General features: G+C 41.5%; 1 protein-coding gene across 1 annotated transcript in view; it reads right to left on the bottom strand.

The window, feature by feature from the left end:
* The window catches only part of JPH1 (junctophilin 1), a 163,583-nt gene that overhangs the window by 36,609 nt on the left and 118,016 nt on the right, over positions 1-8,958 (bottom strand). The gene's annotated exons all lie outside the window — the stretch shown is intronic.

Consider the following 8,958-nt stretch of genomic DNA (forward strand, 5'->3'; position numbering starts at 1 on the left):
TTGACATATGTCATGGAATGATATACAGGCAGTCCTCAGGCTTACTCCGTTCCTGAAAACTGTGTCTTAAGTCGAAATGTTGTAACTCAAAACCAATTTTCTCATAAGAAACAATGTTATAAATGGGGGATTGGTTCCTGAACCAAGGCCTAATACCCTATTTTCACCAAAAATACACAAGAATTTTGTACTGGATCAATTATAGATGAGTAATATAGCTACATAAATGTATTTATATTGTAAATAGCAATCATATTGTTTTGGAAGGACTTCTTTGAGGTGACTTGGTTGGATTTTTTGAAGGCTTCTTGGCTGGAGGCTTTTCAGGAGTCTTGGCTGCAGGCTTTTCTGAAGCCTTGTTTGCTTTCTTAAAGAAAGTGTCCCAGGAAGTTTGGACAGATGTTCTCCAGGGAGATGAGCGATGCAGAGAACTTGTTCACTGGCATGGATCCGCATCGGAGCAAGCATTGTAAAGTCGAAACTGACGTCATAAAGTTGAAACAGGGTGTCAATTTATAAACATTGTAAGTGTGAAACGTCGTAACTCGAAACATAAGTCGAGGACTGCCTGTCCTTAAAAGCAGACTGTCTGGTTCATTAACTACATCAGCAAACACAAGTTGGAAAACAAAACAAAACAAAAAAAAGTTGACCCTTTATGGGGAAAAAGAACTATATTTGGTGTGGAGGAGGAGGGGAATACAAGCCGTGTAATGAAGATTTGTGTAAGTATACCCAAGTTAGCTGTACTGATAACAGTGTAACTTGGGCAGCTTGAGCTCAGCGTAGGCTAAAACCTTAGCATTTATACTGCTTCTTGGACAGGTTTTAGCAGCCCATTCTGAGCTCTGTACCGTAAAGCCTACACTGCTATCAGCATGCAAGCTAGTTAATTTAGTATAGAAAAGACATACTATTATAGGCTCTGGCTTCTCTGGACTGCTTTGGAAAGGTATGGAAATGATAAAGAAGGAAATCAGACGGCAGTTGTGTGAGGCTGAAGAAGTCTTATGGTGGATTATTTCAGCAAAAGATCCTGATCACTTATTTGACTAAGAACAGCTAATATGGCTGCACATGTTTTAAGACATAAACTGATGGCATGGGCACAAACTTGTAGCTTTGATCTGGCAAAATGTTAATTTTAATTGGCTTTATTGAATTAAAATGTCTGGACTAGTCCCATGTAATTATCTAGTACATTTCAGCTAGTTAGGGTTGGGCAGAAATCCCTCTTTCCTGTCCATATGGAAACTCTCATGTTAGACACTTTACGGATGGGAAAAGGTGTGCTTTCCTTTGAAGTCACAAATGTCATCTACTGTATCAATCAAGAGAGAATATAGCGTGCACCTGCATATTAACAGTGGTAAGCCCATGTATAGTTCCAATAAGTAAAAGCTCCTTATTTTTTAAATAACTGATATCTGGAAACAGCATTACTGAAGCATGAAGAAGTTCACACTACTCACAACCACTTTACAAATTATTACAGTTTTCATCAAAAACTCTTTTGCTCATCTCTACAGAGACAGCACTGATCAACAGAAGAAAATTAGCCAACAGGAATTACAAGAATTGCAGTTAGCCATATTAGTATGAAGTTATGCAGATGGCAGGGTAGGTCTGCAGCTTAGACTAACTAAATTCACTGTGCCTTCTACTTTAACCTGGGGCACTAAACATATCTAGTCCCTCAGGTCAGATGAGTGAGGCAGGATTGCCCCATGGACTGGAAGAATAGTGTGGGGCCAGCCTCACAACCTGGATCAGGTCCATGAATTTCCATCATCCAGATCAGGACCCAACAGGAAGAGGCCTGGCACCCCAGGTGCTTGGCTGCCACTGAAGGAACAAACTCTAGCATCAGACTTTTTCCCTTAGTGATGCTGAGGCTCCAGCACTCCAGCTGTCGCCTGGGTGCCTGGCTACACCTTTGGAAGGTCTCCCCCATAAAGGCTGCAGGCCATATGTTTGACACCCCTGCTCTAGCCATTCCAGTAGGATACAATTTTAACTTTTCCTGGATGCCTGTCATGCAAAACATCTTAGGGCAATTCAAAATCAATATGAAGGGAAATATTAGATCAAGCAATCAAAAAAGATCAAACAATTCTGAAGAAGAGGAAAGGATAGCAATCACCTAATCAGCACCAGCTAGATAAACTGATAGTTTTACATGAGACAGGCTAAGGATATGATTTAGCCACATTTTTTCCAGTGTAATATATAACTGTGCCAGTAGAAGCGAAAACTGTTGACAACCTGTTTTCTGTATAAAACATTAAGCTCCTTTAAAGATTTCACAGAACCTTAATGGTTGAATTCTCGCCTCTAGTGAGGTCAGCAGCAATATTTTTGTAGACTTCAACAGTGGTAGGTTTTCACTTAATATCGTTTACATTTCTTCCTATATAATTAAAATAAATCTAGTGAAACATTTTTGTTGATTTAAATGTTTTCCTTCAGTTTCCAGTTCTAAACATTATGCAAATACATGGAAGGAAAAATACTATTTAAAAGAGGAGTTAAATTCAGCAAAATACAAATGTTCCACAGCACAAGTGTTAATGTTATCTTTCTTCAGGCATAAAGACAGTCTCTTGATGACTGTCCTTATATGTGAAGAAGGGTGTTTGTGCCTGAAAACTTGCAAAGAACATTTTTTACAACTATTTAATTGGTCTAATAAAAGCTATCACATCTACCCAAGGAACTTGTCTGCCTATGTCCTTAGACCAACACAGCTACAACCAACAACCCTAAAAGTTATTTTTGTATTTTTTCAATTTTAATAATCATTGGTATTGGTAAAAGGAAAATATTTTTAGAATTTTAAAATGAAATCACATTAGCTTTTTTTTTTTTTTATTTAGGAGACTGTAATGCAATATGTGCATGATTGTTCACTCTCCATTTTTTATCGAATAGTAGTCACTTGGAGCTAAACAAACTCTTGGCATTGAATTACAGCCCTTATAACACCAAATCATACAGGGAAGGAATGGAAAAGAAAGGAATGCTATGAAAATGACAGCACTTGGAGGAATAATGTCTAAAGACTTAACTCTTCTAGAAGCCTGCAAAGGAACTATGACAGTGAGGGGATGATATCCCTCACCAGCACTCAGGTATAGCTGCTGCCTTAATTACTCTCCCAAATCGGGTGCAATAACACATACAATGACTCCTGTTCTTAAAATAGTCTCCCCACCTGCAATCTACTTCATAAATATATTGCAGTATTTGTACTGGCAATCCCCTCAGATCCATGACTCTTCCTTGGACTCAATTAATCTGTTTATTTCATATGCTATAGGCCATCTCCTATTAGGACTCCACTGCTCTTCTTTGGTAAAGTTGAGGCAATCTTTTCACTCAAAAGTCCTTCCCCTTTGTTACCAAGCAACTTTTTTCTCTCCATAGTCCTTTGCCTGGAAAGACTTAACAATTTCCACTCTTTCCCTTTCTTTAAGCCAGCAATTCTCAACGAGGGTGTTCCAAAGATCCTTTTAAGGGTGATACCTTCATGATCCACAAGATAAAACTAACTTGTGGATCACCCAACAAGGACACTTCTCAAGAGATAGATCACACTTTTGAAAGAGCTGCATGGATACCACATAAATATTTGTTGAAGTATAAAAAGAAAATCCCCACAAATTGCCCAACGTTAGTTATGACATACTACCCTTCCCTGGATCCTACATGGAAAATCCTCAAACCATTGCAACCCATATTAGAAGAAGGCAGCTTTCCAGAACCACCCATCCTAGCCTCTGAGCAAGCACCGAACCTTGCTAATCTCATCACCAGAAACAAACTCCCTATGACCCAAGCCACACAAAATGGATCCAGACCATGTCAGGACAAGAAATGCAAAACTGGCCAACACATCTGTGCCACTCCTACAATAACCACACCCCACAACAGAACTATCACCATTCCTGGATCTGACACCTGCACTTCCAGAAATGTTGTATATCTCATCCAGTGCAACAAATGCCCTGATGGAAAAAAGGTAGGAGAAACCAAATGACAACTGCACAAAAGAATGAACGCATGCTGAAAATCCATCAAAGACAAAAATATCCAATTACCTGTGGGTGCACACTTCTCTCAAGACAATCACTCCCTCTCTGACCTCTCAGGTCTAATCCTCAAAGGGGATTTACAAAACACCTTTCATAGATAAGCCTATGAATTTCACTAGTGGATACTAAAAATCATGGACTCAATATAGACATTGGATTTATGACATATTACAACCTCCCTGACAACTGATTTACCAGGTACCTGCCTTACTATTTACATTTTTTTCCTCTCCTTCCTCCCCTCCCCTCCTTCTCTACCCTTTGTTTGCCTAATTTTCAGCTATTTACTTTTTCACAGGCTGACTCTCTTCTACTTTGGATAACTCATGACTACAGCAGTCTCCCTTGCTTACCCTTGATATTCCTTCACCCATTTTCCCCCCTCATTCCCCACCTCCCCTTCCCATTGTTTTCCTAATTTCCACCTACTTACATTCTCACTGACCTCCTGTTATACTTTTAGCTTTTTTAATTCTTTGGAGATCTCAGAACAGCAGCATCTCCCTATGCCTGAAGAAGTGTATTTGTGCTCAAAAGCTTGCAAAGAATTTTGTTCTAACTACTCAGTTGGTCTAATAAAAGATATCACATCTACCCAAAGAACCTTGCCTGCCTAAGATAAACCTAGAGATTTCAAATAGGAATCCAGAGTATCAAGCACATCCTGACCTGTTTTGGTCTTTCTGACTTCTTTAGAACAGATGAATTGTTCTATTATGTTTCCATAATCAACAAATGAGTAAAAGCTAAAGGCTGGCATTTTTCAAGGGGTATCTTGAGGCTCAAAAGGTTGAGGACCCCTGCCCTGAGATAGGAAGGATTCCTTATAAGCTTCTCATTTACCACACCTCATTATTTAACAATTGTGCTTATGGTACTGTATTCCTTATGGCCAAATATTAAGGTAGCTAATTTTTGGAAAAGATAAATATCAACACTTGAACAATGTCTCAATAGTTCAGAAGGCCATTATTTCTCACTTACTACATGCACATTCACATCTTACAATTTTGCTTCCCTTTTGGCTCTCCTTCTCAACTACAATACAACAGCTTTGGGCACCTCCTGATTCATGTATAAAATGTATGGTATTTTAATGTGGAAATACATGCATCTAATTTGGAAGGTAAGAGGTAATGGAGGGAGAAATTAAAATTACCTCATTTAATTATAAATTGCATATTACTCATCGTACATGGAATAGGATGTAAAGAGTCTGAGGACCTGAAATTTAAAAGTCAGATCCAAAATACTTTGACTGCAAGAGGCTTGGATCTTCAGTGAGGTGGAATTTACCTGATTAAGAGAGAAAAAATCTGCTTATCAGTTGCTGGCACTTGCATTTCAGATGGAGGATTGCAACCTCCATACTCTGTTTCTCTTTCCTAAAGAGGCTTGTTGCTATCCCCCATGTGCAGCCATTTATTTCTTGCTGACAGACTGTATGCTTATCATACTAAGCAGTTCTAGCCAAGAGAGTGAAATTACATTTTCCCACAATATCTTTTTTCAAGACAATTTGACAAAATGACAAAAGGCCTGTTTCTTAGTCTCAGTCTTCCTGACTGTAGTTATCTCATGCATCGTTAACTTTTGGTAACACCTAATGGCAATCTATAGAAATGTTGTAGAACGTAATAGGCCCAGGCAACAGAAGAGCACTGAGAATTTGCTATCAGAAGGTAACAATGTGGAGCCTATTCTCTTTCAGAAAGTTATCAACCCGGTATTTTGAATGACAGTTGTTTTTTGAAGTACAGATTTTAAAAAGAGGGTTATTTTTTGTTAGCGAACGTGACAAAAAGATAATGTGAGATAGTGCTCTATCAGAAATAGTGGTTATCTACTGGGAATATTTATGACATACAGAGCAGAATACTTGTGAACTCTATGACTAATTCCAGATAGGAGTGAGATTCCTGAGCAAGACGTTCAGAGGTGAAGGCACTTGACATAGCAGAAATCACATGTGTTGGAGAGGCTTTGTAGATGCACAATACTTCAAAATATTGGGCACTTTGATGCAGGTTAGGAAGTGAAATACCTGCCATTTGGCCAAATTATTTGTTTGATGCTATAAAACAAAGGATTTTAATACAGGGATCAGCAATTAAAATATACGCATCTTCTACATTTGGAAACCTTTAAGCTTAGGAAACTTAAGATTCAAGTTATTTGTTCTTGCAGGTAAACACCTTGTATGCAGTATTGAGCTTGAATAACTCAGCTTTGCGTTATATGTAGATAAGAGGTGGCAGTTCATCCACTGAGACTACCGAGACCTAACGGCCGAAGTAACTCCCATCCTGTCAAAAACCTTTTTGGAAACTTGGAAAGAAGGCTATATGTAGCTGCAGTTCTCCTACTTCTGCCTCACCTGGCCTGTCCCATATCTCTGGTGCAGACAGAACTGAGTGCTAAGCTGCCCTCCCTGCAAATTCAAAAACTGTGATCTCTCTCCTTGTATAAGATGGAAACATAGCATTTTCTGCAAGAAGTTTCTCTACATCTTTGGAGAAAAGGGGTCAGTATTTGTTCCCTACAACAGGAACAAAAAAGTTCTAAACTGGATTTTTTTTAATGAGGTCTATGTACTTCAAACCTCATCCACCCAAGTATTAAACTATATTTAATTACATTACTTTATATCTTTAGGTGTAAAATGAAAAGGCAGATCCAAGACTCTGAGGCACCTTGCTCTGAAGGACTCCCAAGGTCAAATTTCAAATTAATACACTTTAATATTTATTCTTGGTTTCTACACTCCACACCTCTGCAGTGTCCCAACCTGGGCAGTTTCTGATCTCTCTCCCTCTGGATGTTTCCAGCTAACTCCAGTTTCTCACTTCTAGCCAGTTTATCCTTGACATGCTCCCTGCTTCTCATTTTTTGCCTTACTGTTCATTATATGGATTCTTACCCACTTACAGTATAATTCTATTATGCTTCATGCACCTAAATGGTAGTTTTCCAGCCATGTTATTGGCATTTTTGGCACTTATGGACAGTTTGTGATTCTATTACTCCTTTAGTGTGGACACATATGAGTGTGTACACATAAAACAAGCATACACTGTAGGACAGGAATAAACCACCCCAAGCACAGGTGCCAGAGCATGGCACACAAAGGCATTTTGCTTGGTATGCACACCTTGAGGCGGATGATGGGGAAAGGACTGGGGCTGTGCTGCCACAACAAGGATTGGGCCTCTTGTGGCTCCCTTACCATCTGCCCCAGCACAGCAACATCTTACAAGTTGAGGTTATGGGTGTTTTTGGCACTTCCCAAAAATGTTGCCCACCCCTGCAATAGGACATGCAATGCCTGGGCTGGTGCATGGCTATGTACAGGCACCCATTCTGGATGTGTAGGTGCATGTAAGTCACAAAAAATAGAGCAGCAAGAAATCCATGATTAAGGGGTGTTAGATGCCAGAGGAAGGGTGTACTCTCATGTATTAGTCCAGGGGTGGGCAAAATGCAGCCCAGGGGGCAGATGCGGCCCATGGGGCCACTAAAAATTTTAGAAAATTAATATTAATCTGCCCTGGGCTGCCTGTCATGCAGCCCTCAATGGCTTGCCAAAACTCAGTAAGCAGCCCTCTGCCCAAAATAACTGCCTGCCCCTGTATTAGTCCCGGTAGTAGAGTGGTTAGGAAGAAAGATACCCAGTTCTAGGCTTACTTTCAGTTAGAGGGGGTAATGGCTTCTGACTTCTCAGCCCTGTGCCCTGATCAGTATACAGCAGGTAGGCTATTTTCCAGTGCTCCTTTTGAAGCTGGCCCTTAGGTAGCTTAGAGAGAGACAGAGAGCTACGTGGAGCGAGGAAAAAGAGAACAAGCTAGAGCAGTGCCCAGAAACCTTTTATAGGCTATGGCAGGGGTGGGAAATTATTTCAGGTGGAGGACCCCTTACTGAGTTTTGGCAAGCCATTGAGGGCCTCATGACAGGCAACCAGGGGCAGATAAATATCAATTTTGTGAATTTTTTAGGGGCCCTGTGGGCCAGATAGAATGGCTTGGCAGGCCGCATCCAGTCCCTGGGCCGCATTTTGTCCACCCCCTGGGCTATGGGCTAGGTAGCTTTAGTGATGTGTCACTGCTGGGGGCTTCCCTTGTGCCCACGTTGGGGCCAAGCAGCTGGGAGTTACTCTAGCACCACTGTTGCTTTCCTCAGTTCCCCACTCCCCAGCTGCAGTGCAGGCACAGATTCTAGTCACTGGGAAGCTGCAGTGGGACCAGGTATTTGCAAAGTGCATCTGTGCAGCCACTGCTTCTCCCTGTTCCTCCCTTCCCCCAACTGTAGCTGTAGCGCAGGCATAACTGGAAGCTGCACCCACACTGCAGCCAAGGGGGTAGACAATGGGGAGAAGGGGAGTGGGCAGAAATTTCATAGTTGGTATGGTTGGAAGGGACCTGAGCAGATCATCAAGTCCGACCCCCTGCCATGGCAGGAAAAAGTAGTGGGGTCAAACGACCCCAGCAAGGTGATTGTCTAGCCTTGTCTTAAAGACCCCCAGGGTCAGCACCACTTTGTTTGGAAGTTGGTTCCAGATCCTAGCTGCCCTGACAGTGAAGTAGCGCCTCCTGATGTCTAGTCTGAATCTACCCTCTGACAGCTTGTGACTGTTATTTCTAGTCACTCCTGGTAGCGCTGGGGGAACTGGGACTCCCCCAGTGCCTGCTGGTAACCCCTGATTAGTTTGTAAACGGCCACTAGATCCCCCTCAGCCTTCTCTTGTGGAGGCTGAACAGGTTCAGGTCCCGTAGCCTCTCCTCATAGGGCCTGCCCTGCTCTCCCCTGATCGTGTGGGTGGCCCTCCTCTGGACCCTCTCGATGCTGTCCACATCCCTCTTGAAGTGCG

The sequence above is a fragment of the Gavialis gangeticus genome, unplaced genomic scaffold (genome assembly GCF_001723915.1).
Source record: "Gavialis gangeticus isolate Ggan-Ray unplaced genomic scaffold, GavGan_comp1, whole genome shotgun sequence".
NCBI classification, from domain to species: Eukaryota; Metazoa; Chordata; order Crocodylia; family Gavialidae; genus Gavialis; species Gavialis gangeticus.